Genomic DNA, 16,097 nt, shown 5'->3' on the forward strand with positions numbered 1-16,097 from the left:
AAATAATACTAATGAGCTTGTATTGTACAAATATTGTCTTTCCAATAAGCAATCAAGTGCACTTCATACATTTTGGCTTTTCCCAAACCCATAATAGCCACAGTTTTTCAGTATTCCCAATGTATCCTGTGACTTTAAATATAAATACAACATTGGAATCAATACATATTCAAAACACATAGAAACAGTACAAGTCAGTCATCGACCCCATGTCTTCAGAACACGGTCAGATCCATCCCTTGCAAAAGGTGTTAGGCAAAGATCAAACATAAACATTAAAAGAAACAAATAATTCCTCTTCATCCAGAATTCTCAGATAATGTAAAAAAATACCAAAACTAATGGTCTTCCTTCCATCCGGATGCACCAAAAGAGCAATACCTCCCTGGCGAAAAAAGGAACCACTCACATTTCAGTAGCCAAGAAAAGGCTCAATTTCTGCAGGAGGCGGCAGAAATAGAACTGTTTGCCACCCATCAGCATGCAATCCCGAGAAAACAAAGGGGATTCCCATTGTCATTGTCTTCCTGGGTAGCTGATCATCACCAGCACTAGCAAGGCAGTAGCTTGCGCAGTTATCTCCACAGCGGGCAATGTCACAACCCGACCAACAGCACAAACTACTACCTCAGCCAGGGCGATGGTGCACCCGACCCGTCCCGAGGCAGAAAATAAGCCGACAGGCACCTCGGTCAACACATGACGTTGCAGGGACGCAAAAGCGGAGATACAAAGGCTCGGGGTCCTCTGATGATCCTGGTCTCTTCTATCTGCCGCAGACATCAGCCAGCCTCCCCTCGCCTGCCTGGGGAAAGCGGAGGGAAACCCCGCCCAGCTCCCGGCGCGGCGCGGCGCTGCCCCGTTCCTGGCGTGACCTGAGCGCGCCGCCCATCAGCTACACTGGGGCCGCCTGCAGCTGCCCCACTCCCGCCAACCCAGACCCCACCTGCCCCGGTCCCGCTCGGGCTCCCTGCGTCCGCCCGGTGACCGCACTGACCTGCCGCCGCTGCCCGCCTCCTCCGCCCGCTGTGGCTGGCGGTGGCGGGCAAGCAACACGGAGGACGAGCCCCGCGGCAGGGCAGGCAGCAAGCCCAGCTCCCCTCCTGTACGGCCGCCCCAGCAGACCCCCCGTCCTGCGTCGTCGCCGCCGCCCGTGTGGCCGGCTGCACTGCACCATAGAGAGCGCGTACGGGGAGAGGGGCTCGCCCGCCACTGCTCACGTGACTAAGCTTGTCAATCACCCTACCGGCCGGCGCCATCTTGAAGGGGGAGGGTGCGCTGCTGCCTCTCGGGAACCGGACTCGCCGTTACCCCAGTCAGCGAAGATGGCGCCAGCCGGCGGGAGACTTAATCAGCGACAGACGGATTCGGCGGCGCCACTGTGCAAAGGCCGCCTCAGTCCCCGCTGCACGGGCCGAAGGGGGCCGCGCTCGGCTCTCGCGGGATGCGGGTAAAGGAGGAACCTTCCCGCGCTAGATCCGCCTGCCGAAAATCCGCGGGAAAACGCCGGGCAGGGCGCGCGGTACTGGGGTGTGTGCGCCCGCAAGGGTGTCTGGGAAGTGTAGTTGGGAGGGGGCTATAGCCCCGCCCCCACCCCTGGAGCAGGCGGGCTTCTCAGCAAGTCCTTCAGCTAGCCGGCCAATCGGAGCCCGCCAGAGGGATGTAGTGTTACAGATGCGACTACTTTCTCTCCCGCCCCGCCCCAGTCTTCCAAGAATTCTCGGTTTTTCACAGTTGCGAGCTCCTGGAGCGTCCTGAAAGGAGCGGAGCAAGGCCCTGCCCTTTCCCGCAGCAGGGTAGGGAAGGTAAGAAATACAAAAGAACAAACAGTAACGGAGAGGGAGCCGGGCTAGTCTATACCCTGTCAAAACAAAAAGCAGGCAAGCAGCACTTTAAAGACTAGCAAAACAGTTTATTAGGTGAGCTCTCGTGGGACAGACCCACTTCTTCAGACAGAACAGCTGTTCTGTCTGAAGAAGTGGGTCTGTCCCACGAGAGCTCACCTAATAAACTATTTTGCTAGTCTTTAAAGTGCTACTTGACTGCTTCTTGTTTTAAAAGAATAAACAGGTTTATCATTATTTCAAACCGTGGAGAACAAGCCTTGCACTGAGAGATTAAAAATGCTCCAGCAGTTCAGTTTGTGAAAAGGACAGCGAGCCCTTAGCTAGACTTCACCAAAAGAAAATACAGGGTAAGACGAGAGAGAGGTGCGCACGTGTTAAATCCCATGTAGAAAGGACAGAAACCAGTGGCTAAATGTTGAACAGTGATACAATTAAAAGTAAAATATACAAACGTTAACAGTGACAGCAGTTCACCCTTAGTACAAATTACCAAAGGAAATAATGGATTATCTAGCTCTTGGATGCTTTTCTGAAAAATATGCTTTGGGTAAAGATGTAACTGGGATCAAGCCAGGATAAGTGGCTGAAATGTAATGGCCTGAGACATGTAGGAAGTTTCATCAAATTATTTAATGCTCCCTCAGGCCTGAAATTCTAGGAATCAAATTTACATAGCATCCAGAGATGTGGGGGCTGCACAGTGATCCCTCTGCAACAATGATTCCCAAACTTTTCAGCATCATGCCCCACTTTTGATTTTTGAGAAACCCTCATGCCCCCTCACCTCCTCTTTACCAACATCCAGCCCCCCCTTTTAACAAAAAAATTCAATTCAATTCATAATTTAAAATAAACACAACAACTTGATATAAAATGTTACTTAAAATTAAAAATAAGCACAAATAGTTTTTCTTGGCCCATTGCAGGTGCCTGGTGCAGCCCCAGCTAGCCAGCTATCTGAGCCCCATGCCAGCCACCAGAGCTGACCAAGACAGCTGCCTGCCCACCTGAGACCTGGGCTGCCAGAGCCACCCACCCGAGCCCCATGCCACCAGGGCCACACACCCATCCGCCCGCGCACCGGAGTCTGCCCACCAGCTGCCTGAGCTGCCCACAAAAGCCCCATGCTGTCAGGGCCAGCTGCCCACCTGCCATCTCGAGCCGCCCAAGCCCCATGCTGCTGGGGCCATAAACCCAAGGCCCACATTGCTAGGGCCAACCACCTGCCTGCCAGCCCAAGCTGACTGAGTTAGGCACTGCCAGAGCCAGCTGCCCAAGACCTGTGCTGCCAGGGCCAGCCACCAGCCCAAGCCACCTGAACCTTGCGATGTTGGGGCCAGCTGTCCAAGCACTGTGATTCCCACTAGCCAGCCACACAAGCCCCACAAGCCCTGTGAGCCACCTGCCTGAGCCCCTCCCATCCCACAAAGCCAAGAACCCCTGCTCTTACCACGCCCCCATCCCCCTCACCTGAGCCAGGCAACCCCAGCCTCCCATCTAATCCCATTCTTCTCCTCACCCCCCAACCCACACTCACATCTTTGCTGGACACTGCTAGCTGCACCAGGTCACCCATGTCAAATGGCAGGGGCTGAGAGCTGGAAGCAAAGGCCATCTCTTTCTTCAGGTGGGGGAATGATGGCAGGGGTTGGGTCACCTCACACCCCCCCTGGAATTTCTTCATGCCCCCCAGTTTGGGAAATCATGCTCTACAAGATCAGTACTGATGTCCAATATAATTGACACTTAAAAGAACACCTACAGAAGCACAGCCTTGGAAGAACTGAAGTTACACAGAAAGGCCTCTCTTTGAAAACAGGTGCATATACTTTGAATTTAATTACACAGGCAAGGTGCAAGGCACTCTTTACGTATACAAACTGACAATCCTAAATTCCCATAAAAACTCAAGCACAGCTGCTGATCCCAGTGACAAAACATTTTCATAGAATCACAGGGCTGGAAGAGACCTCGAGGTGATTGAGTCCAGCCTCCTGCTTCAAGCAGGATCAACTCCAATTAAGTCATCCCAGCCATGACTATGCCAAGCCTGGACTTAAAAACCTCTAGGGATGGAGATTCCACCACCTCTCCAGGTAATGCGTTCCAGTGTATCACCACCTGCCTGGTGGAGTATTTTTTCCTAATATCCAACCTCCTCCTCAACTATAACTTCAGACCATTACTCCTTGTTCTGCCATCTGTCACCACTCAGAAAAGTTTCTCTCCATCCTCTTTAGAGCATCCCGTTAGGAAGTTGAAGGCTGCTATTAAATCACCCCTCAGTCTTCTCTTCTGCAAACTAAATAAGCCCAAATTCCTCAGCCTCTCCTCAGAGATCATGTGCTCCAGGCCCTTAATCATTTTTATTGCCCTCTGCTGAACCTGCTCCAGGACATCCACATCCTTTCTATACTGGGGGCCCCAAAACAGGATGCAATTCTCCAGATGCGGCCTCACCAGTGCCAAATAGTGGGAAACAACTTCTCAAGACATGCGCGTAATGCTCCTCCTAATACAGCCCAATATGCTGTTGGCCTTCTTGGCTACAAGGGCACACTCTTGACACATATCCATCTTTTCATCCACTGTAATCCCTAGGTCCCTTTCTGCTGTACTGCTGCCTAGCCAGTTGGTCCCCAGCCTATAACAATGCTTGGGATTCTTCCATCCCAAGTGCAGGACTCCACACTTCTTGTAGAACCGCATCAGATTTCTTTTGGCCCAATCCTCCAATTTATCCAGGTCACTTGATCCTATCTCTTCCTTCCAACCTATGTACCTCTCCCCCTAGTTGTGTCATCCGCAAAGTTGCGGAGGGTGCAATCCAGTCCCTCATCCAGGTCGTTAATAAAGATGTTGAACAACACTAGCCCCAGAACCAAGCTTTGCGGCTCTCCACTTGAAGCCGACCACAATCCAGCTCTTGAGCCAATGACCACTACCTGTTGGGCCAGACAGTCAAGCCAGCTTTCTATCCAGTCCATACTTCCTCAACTTATGGGCAAGAATGTTGGAAGAGACTGTATTAAAAGCTTTGCTGAAGTCAAGGTCTCTCTCATCCACTGAAACCCCCATGTCCACAGAGCCTGTTACATCATCACAGAAGCTAATCAGATTGGTTGGGCCAAACTTGCCCTTGGTGAATCCATACTGACTACTTTTGATCACTTTCCCTTCTTCCAAGCGCTCCAAAATGGATTCTTTGAGAATCCCGTCCACTATTTCTCCAGGGACTGAGGTAAGGCTGACTAGTCTACAGTCCCCTAGATTGTCCTCCTTTCCTTTTTTAAAGATGGGCACTACATTTGCCTTTTTCCAATTATCTGGAATCTGTCCTGATCTCCAAGAGCCTTCAGAGATAATGGCCAAAGGCTCAGCAATGATGTCTGCCATTTTTTCCGTACCCTTGGGTGCATTAAATCCCCAGACCCATGGCTTTGTGTACATCTAGTTTTTCTAAGTAGCTCTTAACTCGTTCCTTCCCCACTGAGGGCTGCCCTCCACCTTCTCATATTGTATTGTCTAGCACCGTAGTGTGGGAGGTGTCCTTGTCCATGAAGACTGAGGCAAATACAGCATTGAATACTTCAGCTTTTCTTACATCATCTAGGTTACCTCTCTCATCCAGTAATGGCCCCCCACCTTCCCTGATAACCCTCCTATTGTTAACATGCTTGTAACCTTTCTTGTTACCCTTCCCATCCCTGGCCAGCTGAAGTTCCAGTTATGCCTTTGCTGTCCTGATTACTGCCCGACATTTTCCAGCCGTGTATTTATACTCCTCAGTCATCTGTCCAAGTTTCCACTTCTTATACACGTCCTTTTTGGGTTTAAGATGACCAAGGATTCCTCTGTTAAGCCAAGCTGGTTGCCTACCATATTTGTGTTTTACTATGCAGTGGGATTGTTTGTTTCTGTGCCTTCAGCAAGACTTCCTTAAAATACTGCCACTTCTCCTGAACTCTTTTCCCCTTCATCTTTGTTTCCCAGGAGATCCTGCCCATCAGTTCTGTTAGGGAGCTGAAGTCTGCTCTTTTGAAATCAAGGGTCTGTATATTACTGCTCACTTTTCTTCCTTTTGTTATGATCCTGAAATCTACCATCTCGTGATCACTCCAGGCCAGGTTGCCACCCACTTCTATTTCTCCTGCTAGTTCTTCCCTGTTTGTGAGCAACAAGCCAAGCTGTGCACAGCCCTTGTTTGGTTCCATCAGCACTTGTACCAGAAGTTATCTCCAACATTCTCCAAAAACTTCTTGGATTGTCTGTGCGCAGCTGTATTGGTCTCCCAACAAATGTCTGGATAATTAAAGTCTCCTATGAGAACCAGGGCCTGAGATATGGAAGCTTCTCTTAGCTGTCTGAAGAAATCGTCATCTACCTCATCTCCCTGATTTGGCAGTCTATAGCCGACAACAACTACATCTCCTCCTTTATTGCTTCCGCCTCTAAGCTTAACCCAAAGACACTCAACTAACTTTTCTCCCTCCTTATACTGGAACTGTGAGCAATCATAATGCTCCCTCACATTGTTCAAAATTCATTAATTCTGGCCCTAAGAAATCAGAAGGCTGATATAAAAAAAAGTCTATAAAGCTACTAAGTCTTCTTTGTTTTAAGCCTTTAGGATAGTCATCACATTTTCCAGTTTTATTCCATAAGCCTGAAAACAAGAAATTTTTTTTAAGAAAATGTTTAAGAAGGTCACTTGACCTCAGGAACTCAGGCTTGAAAGCTAACCCCAACATGAAACTCATGATAAAATCAGGAGAGCTTGGAGCCATTGAATTATTTACTTTTGTTTAGCTCTGCAAAGCTAGCAAAGCGTGCAATCATCAATAGATTAGTTCAGTTAGGTTTCATCTACACTAGCACTTTTGTCAGCAAAACCTGTTGGGCAGGTATCTGAAAAATATACCTCCTGACCAACATAAATTGCACTGACAAAAGCACCAGCATAGCTACCACCACTTGTTAGCCCTGGTTTTATTATGCTGGAGGGAGAGTTCTCTCCCACCAGCATGCAGCGGCTATACTGGAGACCTTCCACTGGCACAAATGCAGTAGGACAGATCTGCTGCTGTAAGACATGTAGACATAGCGTTAGTGCCAGGGTGCTGTTTACAAATCCACTAGACAGCAGGGATTCACATGTGTCACTAGGAGCATAATTTGGCCAATAAAGCTTTTGGTACCAACGATGATACTTGGTATGGAGATATTCTCAAAGAGTTGGCGCCAAAGCCATATCTTCTGTGGGGCCTTGTTAAACAACAGCAATGCCTTTAGTGCCTGTTGATGACAAGTTTTGCTGTAGTTGAAAAAGCTAAAATGATATCAGCAAGAAGCAGCTGCCCTTATACCAACAGAAGATCAGAGGACACAAGTGGTTCAAAGGACAAGCCTAGGAAAAGCAAAGGAAAACATTCTTATGAGCCTCCCCCCCCCATTTTAACTGACAAGTATGCCAGATACCACAATAGAATCTGTTCCCCATTTCTATTTTACATGACATTTTAACAAGTTATGCTGCTAAAGGAAGTTACATACACAAAGACAGGATTTGGGCTTCAGAGTTCTTGCAACTTGGAATTAAGTTTCAATTATAACCTTGTTTATGAAATCAAAATCATTTAAAAACCACATGCTTCAGGTGGGAAAAATAGAACTGAGTGGGAGAGAGAACTTTACTGTGAACTGAAGACCCAAATCAGGGCAAGATCATTCCTGACTTGAAGCTTTCAACTAATACGATAACAGCAGTTTAGGGTAAGAACTCACAAGTAACTAGATCCAGGGTCAGCAACCTTTCCGAGGCGGAGTGCCACAATTTGATCTTTTGACCTCAATGTATGGTCTGAGTGTTGGTGATGCTTTTTAAAGGCACTAATAGTCCAGCTTACAACAGGTTCATTAATAAAGATAGATGCAAAGCTTTACCGTTTAGGTGGTGGTTGGTAGCATTAGCTAGTCTTTTGTTAATCCACAGGCAGCACGGCTTGGACCAGGCTCCTGGCTGCATGGGGGTAAAGGGGTGGGGCTGAGCTCCCAGCTCATGTGCTTGCATGCCCCCCTTGGTACCCATGCTGGGGGTTGCTGAGGTAACTACAGAAACTGCATAATATTTGGTTGTGCACACTACTATCTCCAGATGGATGGCTAAGTCATAACAGTCCTGACACAGAGTTTGATTCAGCTGCACAGACTCTGAGCTGTGAGGAACTGGTCCCTATTTTTTAACCCTTATGGCTCCAAAGTTTGGAGAATCTTATGAATAGGTTTGGTTCCATAAAGACAATGGATGCCCACATGGCATTAAGTATTGTGTCTTACACCAGATAAGGCTTGAGGGCAAGAGAGAGATGACTGGCATGAAAGAGCTGGAAATCAGAGACTGCTTCAAACAAGTTTGGCAGACAAAGGTGGAACCATATTTTCTGTGGAACACAATCATGATCTCCTTTTACTACTAACTAGGCTGAAGTTATGGCTAGAATATGATGCAAGCACAATTTTGAACAGATGCGTCATGAGTAAGCCTCAAATTATCTCTCTTTTATATTTTAAATGAAAGTCATGGACAAATCACAGACAGTAAACAAAAATTCATAGCTCATGACCTGTCCATGACTTTTACTATATACCCCTAACTAAAACTTAGGCTGGGGTGCTCCGGCTGCTGGAGCATGCAAACTCCCTACTCAGCTCTGCAAAGCTCCCTTGAAGCAGCCAGTATGTCCCTGCAGCTCCTATTGGGAGTGATGGTAAGAGGGGCTTCCTGTGCTGCACCACAGCCATGGGGAGCTGCTGAGATAGAGCTGATAGCTGGGGGGCAGTGGGTGGGGGGCTGCCTGATCTGCTGACCACTTACTGGGAGCTCCCACCTCCTGAAGGTAAATACTGCCACGCACTCCAACCTTCTACCACATCCTGAACTCCCTCCCATACACAAATTGCCCCAATGGGGCCTGGTGCAGCTGGCCCAGGGGCTGCCTGACCTACTTGGGCAGTCCTGCAGTCAGCTGCTCTGGCCACTGCTGAAGTAATGGAATCTGAGACTTCTGTGACAGATACACAGTCTTACTCATGAGCTATATGAGAAAATGACTGCAGGGTAGAAGAGATTCAACAGGTGATAATACCCTTAGGGCAGTTCAGGTGAATGTCCGAACATAACTGCAGGACAGTCAATATGTTACACCAGAGAATCTATTTTTTCCTATGGCTATTCCAAGAAGCCCAAGTAATATCTGGAAGAAGTCTTACATAAAATTCGTTAACTGTAGGGTGACTGAAAACTATCAATCTGCATCAGAAAGTGAAGAGCTGAAATGTAGCCAAAACCACACAAACAGACCTCAAATATACATTGGAACAGTTAAAACAAAGAGGAAGTCTAAGTAAAAACCAACAGAGAATAGGCTTAGTTGTACTCTATTCTGGGCTGCTCAGATGGGGAATCTTTTTGTTTGATCAAAAGTTTCAGCTTCCCGATGCAGCCTCTCAGACCTCAGCAGCATACATGTGATGAAGAGTCTTCGCAGTCTAGAATCAGTGAACCTGTGAATCAGTATTCCTGGGTGGAAACTTTCACCTCAAGCCTAAAACAAGAAATCCAGTAGATTGGAAAGCAAGGTTTGTGATTCTAGCATCAGACCCAAAGTGCTGGAGGAAAAAAACTGCCACCGAGATGAGCAGACCATCAAAGCAGATGTTTGATTTACACACTACCTGATGTCTTTGTAAAATAAAAGCGAGATGACAATCTATGAACAAAAATAGTTCTCGAAGAAGCAGAAGAAAAAAATACATTAGGTAAGTAGTGAAAGCAGTGTGACCCAAGCATACTACACTTAAAGATAGAAGGAAATGACACGTGGCTGGGGCCAGAGCTCACTTCTATGCCGTTGGAATGCTGAATGAGAAGGGTTTGGGGGGGGGGGGGGGGGGGGCGCGTCAGTGGACTCAACAGACGCTGCTCTCCCAGGCCGTTTCTACACAGGCCACTTTCTTCGAAAGTGGCATGGTCATACACAGCCCGAAGTATGCTAATGAGGCGCGGATGCAAATTCCGCACGCCTCATTAGCATACAGTCACATGATTTGGAGTCCAGAAGACCGTTCTTCCAGACTCCAAAAGGCCATTTAGAAGCGCAGCCCCCGGGGGGGGGGGGGGGTCTTCCAGAAGGAAGTCTTTCTTCCAGAGGCCCCTTCTTCCCAAAAATTTTTGGGAAGAAGGGTCCTCCAGAAGAAGGACTTCCTTCCGGAAGCTCCCCTCGGGCCGTGCTTCTACACAGCGTTTTGGAGTCTGGAAGAACGGCCTTCCAGACTCCAAATCACATGACCGTATGCTAATGAGGCGTGGGGAATTTGGCATCCGTGCTTCATTAGCATATTTCGGGCTGTGTATTACCATGCCACTTTCGAAGAAAGTGGCCTGTGTAGAAATGGCCCCAGAGATTCCAGAAGGTCGCAAGTGCTGGCACCTTGATTCCTCAAGTGGGAAGATCTACACACAAACTGAAGAATAAGTTATATTTAAAGTAAATAATATACCACACAGATAAAAGTTAGGCTTCTTAACTACTGTTCCCTCAAAATGCAGGCAACAAAAAGTTAAAACATGTATTCCCTTTTTTAGTTCAGTTCCTGGCAGTGAAATGCAGGTGTTAAATTAGACAAGATATCAAGTTAAGATCTAAACACACACGCTAATTTCATTATTTTGTGCTATACAGTCAAAATGTAATTGTCCAAACATGGAACTAAGAGACAGAAAGCTCATCCTATAGAATTCTTCCATCAAACTGGTAAGTGACATCATACATGAAACAAGATGAGTATTACAGTCTGAAGTGTACCAGAGAAAATTACTTATACAATAATTACCCCTTGGCCACCATGATTCTCTCTCTATATGAACAGAAAACCATAATGTGGCCGTGTTGTTTTGGGAACAGGCCCCATATACAAAAACTCTTTCTTTATCCTTGTCCAAGAATTGTGTTCGGCATTAAGCAAGGTTAACTATGATGGTGAAAACTTAACTATGAGAGAGATAAAAGTGTTTATGATTGCAAACATTTAAAAATGGAATAATTAGAGAACATGTTTCTGGATTAGAATTACTGAGATCTCAATAAGTCAAAAAAGGGTAGTTTGAAGTTAAAGCATTTAAGCATTTCTATTTATTGACTGATCTCCAAAAATGTCATATTAAGAAACAATTAGCATGCATCTCAGGAGAATTACCTAAAATTAGGATTTTATTCTATTTTCAAATAAAAATGCAAGGTTATTTTAGCAAGAAGCTAGTGGGAAGTGTAATTTTGGGGTTAATTCTTGCTTTTGCCAGCATAACAGCTTTCTGATTTGTGTAGTTATTCTTAAGAACATCAAAACCCAATAAACTACCATTAAATAGAAGAGGGTGAAGAGGAAATATGCAAATTACTCTTAAATAGTTTACTTATGAATGTCATTCTGTTGACACATTTATGCCATTAGCATTAAAGTTGATTTATAACAATAGAGTCTTCAATCAGTAAATGCTTCTCTCTAAAAGAAAGGGCAAAAGGCTTAAGTAAAATAAAATAATAATACAATGACAATTTTTAAAAGCATTCTAACATACAGTGCTTTATATGTAGGTTTAAACATTCCCCTTACAAATGATAAACTGGACTGTATTTCCCAGGCACGCAATACAGATCTACATACCATGCTCTACTGTTATCCAGGTCAGAACAAGGATTTATATTTCAGTAAATTCCCAGAACAGGGCTTAGTATCAGACTCAGGAAGTATTTGTATGTATGTGCTCAAGGCCCAGTGAAGGTGATCTGTCATAGAAGTTTTAGGAATGATCAAATATATTACATACAATTAAGTTGGTTAGATTAAGTTAATTATTTCACAGGTTATACTAATTTAAACTTTTAAAAATGTATTACTGGGCAAAAATTGTACAGGTCCTGTTCCCCCTGCCATATATACCCCATTTTTAAAAGTCAGATTGTAGATCTTGTTGTCAGAGATCTCCAGATGGCCTCACATTATATATGCATGTAACTTTGTCAATATATTCACCTGCCTAAGCATTTTTTCCAGCACTACCCTTGCAGACGTATGTGACAGAGGAATTTCAAACTCAAAGGTATTTTGAATTTATCATCCGGAAGTGCAGATGGCAATGAAAAAGGGTATGCTCACACGTGGAAATCAGGGCGTAAGTGCTTATTATTTTGATGCAAAAACTGTTGATAAAAATGGAATGTAGCATAAATAGTGGAACAAGAGAATATCAGCTTGCTAAGTATACTGAAGAATTCTCTATTGTCTGTGTAATAGAGAAGTTAATCTTTTCATAACTGTTTCTTTTGCAACTATATATGCACATTTCATAAATGAAATAAACAGATGATATAAAACTAACTTTGTTTAAAAAAAAGGTTAGCTACAAAACCTGATGTGGATAGCGCTTATGAAGATTAAAATATGTGTATGTGAAGTATGTCACAGGTTATTTTTATTTTCTAAATCTTCTATACTCCTGAAAAGTCTGCAAACATTTTTATTAGCATTAGTTTTTAAACCGTACTTTGGTGCGAGGGGATCGTTTCATTTTTGGAAGCAAAGCATTCTCTCGCACTCTCAATCTTGAGCACGGCCTTGGATCCTCCAAGCTGCACCCTGTGGACAGATCCTTGCATCTACACAGAACCCAAGAGATCCAACATTCTGAACTGAAGTTCTTTTCCATCCTTTAACTTTATCGGAGGCACTATTTTTCCTCCAAATCCTGTTTTCCCCATATCTTGTTTTTAATTAACTAAGCTTTTAGTAAAGTTTTGTAGCTGCTTGAATGCAGTGTTAAAATTGCACTAGCTACCTCTTCCCAGAGGAGTGTATTAATTTACATAATACTCATATCCACCCTCATTGGACCAATATTTGTCCTTATCCTGTCTCTTTTTTTTAGTAATCAGCCTAGGGTTCATGTAAGTCTGTAAACATTTGTAACCATTTATGAAAGATCATTTTTAAAAGAGCCCACTACAACATAAGAAGGGGATCAGACATACTATTTTTTAAGCAATAAAAAGATGGAAGGAGAAAAAAGCCAGAAGGTAATGCTTAGAAAAACCCTCACCCTGACCTCCAGGAGAGTTCCTAGGTTTTTCTAAGTCCTATCTCTGCAGATTCTCCCATGTACAGAAGACTGCTGCCCATCTTTTTCTCACAAGCAACAGTATCCGCTCATTCCCAATTCCATGCAAATTCTTTTTCCTCCCATTTATTTCAAGATTCTGTGTAAGTTGCTTTCCTCTGTGGACTTGATCCCACCTATGTCACTAATCTTTTTTTCTTCTTGCTCCTTATTTCCCTGCTTGTCTAGCATTGGTTTCCTCTGCTCATTCACACAATCTCAAGACTGTTGGTATGAGATACTTTACTGCACCTCCTGACATCTGATCAACTTCTTGTACGTTTCTGACACATCACCTCTCTACCTGTGTTCAACTAATGACAGCTACAAAGAAAATGAGAAAATAAGCTCAAGTTTGGGTTTAGTTAAGGATTCTAGTGAGGACCTGTCAACATTATGGCTGTCTCTACACTAGAAGCATCTGTCAACAGAAGTTACTGTCGACAGGGAAATCTCGACAGTACTCTGTCGACGTATTGTTAGGCCTCAAATTTTTGAGGGATAATATTGTCGAGACAAATGTAGAGTTCTGCCAAGACTCTGTCAACAGAATGCTTTAAATGTGTAGACGCTCCCTGGGTTATGTTGACCGAAGGTCCCTACTGTTGACAAAACTCTCTAGCGTAGACCCAGCCTATGGGTAGCAACTGTGTTCTACTAGCCTTTCCCAAGGTAACCCTTGACAAAACTTGATCCATTGTGACCTGTATGGCTAAAATATAGTTAGGTAAACTTTTAGTTAAACATTTTAAGATTTCAGAATTATATTTCATGTCCAAGGCAGAAGCATTTGTCTTATTATATAATATTATTATAGTGCCAATGAGCTCTAGCATGGCTACTCTGAGTTAGTTGCTGTACAGATATAAGACAAAAACATGGTCTCTACCCTAAAAAAGTTTACAATATAAGAATAAGTTCAGAGACTACAGACAACAGATAATGGCAAGAGGAGCACTAGAAAACAATTAGACAATAGCAGTCAATATGGTAAGTGGAATCACAAAATCTCTAACTGTTGTTTAAGCAATTTGTTTAGACAAAACACACTATTAAGTGTAAAAGTAAACCAGAAGTGGCAGCAGACTACAAACTATTAGCCAACTGCGAGTAAGACACTAAAGAGGTTTGCTAAAACTATGCCTATGAAGAGATTTAAGTCTGACATAAGTGCCAGGCAATAATTGGTCTTGTAAGAGAGTAAGGAATTAAAATATTTACCAGGATGGTCTGTTAATGGTAAAAGCTCCAGACTAAGATCCCTTTATACAACCATGACAACTTTTACAACTTGAGTCATATCTTACTGTTTTCTGCCTACATAAAGAAAAAGTTACAACCTGGTGTTATTGCACATCTGGATCTCTAAATATATAGACATCTTCATGGAGGACAGGACATCTGCCATTTTATTGGCATGTTTTCCATTTATTTGTATGGTTCAGTAAATACTACTTAACTGAGCACTACAAAGTAAAGACTTTATTACCCCTTCTCTTTTGGGGAGATGAAGTTATGAGGTCTTGTAAAAGTAAATCCCATGCACTGGAAAGCTGGGATAGTGTCTCAAATAGCTTAATATATTTGAGATAACTCAAGACATTACTTCCATTATCAAGATGCAAAAGTTAGCCTGATATTAAAGATGAAGACAACAAAGCATTTATATATGCAAGTCACTCTAGTAATATCCTATTGTACATTACATTGAAATTAACATACAAATCCATCATCTCTGCCTTTCAAGATTGTTAATGGGAGTTTACATTGTAGTAAGTGGTGCTAAAGCTTGAGCTATTCTTAAATCAGAAGTTGCAAAGAATGAGATATTAAATAATGGGTTTTTCTCAAGCTCTCAGCCAGAATGTATTCCCCCTAAATTCAGAAGCAGAATTTGCATTCACTATAATGGCAGCAGAATTAGGCTACTGATTGCATATGGAGACCCAAACCGCCGTTTGTGATTTTTCTCCAGTACACTTTGCAACACTTGTAGCTAAGAACAGGTTAGTTGGAGAACTACCTGTCGGCATTTATGGATGAGATGGGAAATGCCTTTTGATCTGGGAAAAATATAATGCAATTTAAGATTATTTATTGTTTTAAATACATAGATATGCCTGTTAATGTTTTGTTCACTAGTACTCAACGTAACATTCAATACACTTTTTAAAATTTGGAGGTTTGGGCAACCTTTCTCCATTGAGAGTCTATATACTGAACTGTTATTGAAATTAGGATATATACTCCCTTTTTCTTATTAAAGTAAACTGTGATCCTGTACAAGATCAATGTCTTGTTGCAACATCTGAGAGCGTGAAGGTGAGGTAAGTCCTCCCTAATTGTCTAATATCTTATGTATGTTCCTTTCAGTGGATCTGCAGAACTTTTAAAATGTTCATTTCTGGCTTCCAGTAATTTTTGGAAGGAGTGGCTAGTAATTTAACTGTTTAAATTAATTTTCACAATTACTGGAAGAAATTTCCCACTGAATCCAGACCTTCAGAAGCTCAAGAAATTATCCTCATGAGCCTATAAGAATTATTCTATTTCCCCAATTACTACTGGTCATCCAGTGCATTCTAGATGTTAGTTTAAGCATGTTTGCCTCCAACCTTCCAAACTTACGCACATACTTTATTTCGTAACAGAGAGGAAGCTGTGCTAGTCTATACACTATCAAAACAAAAAGCAGTCAAGTAGCACTTTAAAGACTAGCAAAATAGTTTATTAGGTGAGCTTCTGTGGGACAGACCCACTTCTTCAGACCATAGCCAGACCAGAACAGACTCAAAAACAAATTGACAGGGCCAGATGAACACCCAGAGACTAGCTACTCCAATATCGGCCCAAAAAAGCCAAGAACAGAACACCACTGGTCATCACCTATAGCCCCCAGCTCAGACCACTGCAACGAATTATTAAAGACCTACAACCTATCCTTAATCAGGATGCCACACTCCAGAAGGCCTTGGGTGACATGCCTGTTCTCTCCTACAGACAACCTCCCAACCTTATGAGGATCCTCACTAACAGCC

At 43.7% G+C, this 16,097-nt stretch overlaps 1 long non-coding RNA gene across 1 annotated transcript; it reads left to right on the forward strand.

The window, feature by feature from the left end:
• Nucleotides 1-1,719: 1,719 nt before the first annotated feature.
• LOC142023173 (uncharacterized) lies at nucleotides 1,720-15,759 on the forward strand. The gene is made up of 3 exons (XR_012648144.1): nucleotides 1,720-1,805; nucleotides 9,331-9,665; nucleotides 10,589-15,759. It is a non-coding gene; the product is annotated as an uncharacterized LOC142023173 (long non-coding RNA).
• The last annotated feature ends 338 nt before the right edge of the window (nucleotides 15,760-16,097 follow it).

The sequence above is a fragment of the Carettochelys insculpta genome, chromosome 1, assembly GCF_033958435.1.
Source record: "Carettochelys insculpta isolate YL-2023 chromosome 1, ASM3395843v1, whole genome shotgun sequence".
NCBI lineage: Eukaryota > Metazoa > Chordata > Testudines > Carettochelyidae > Carettochelys > Carettochelys insculpta.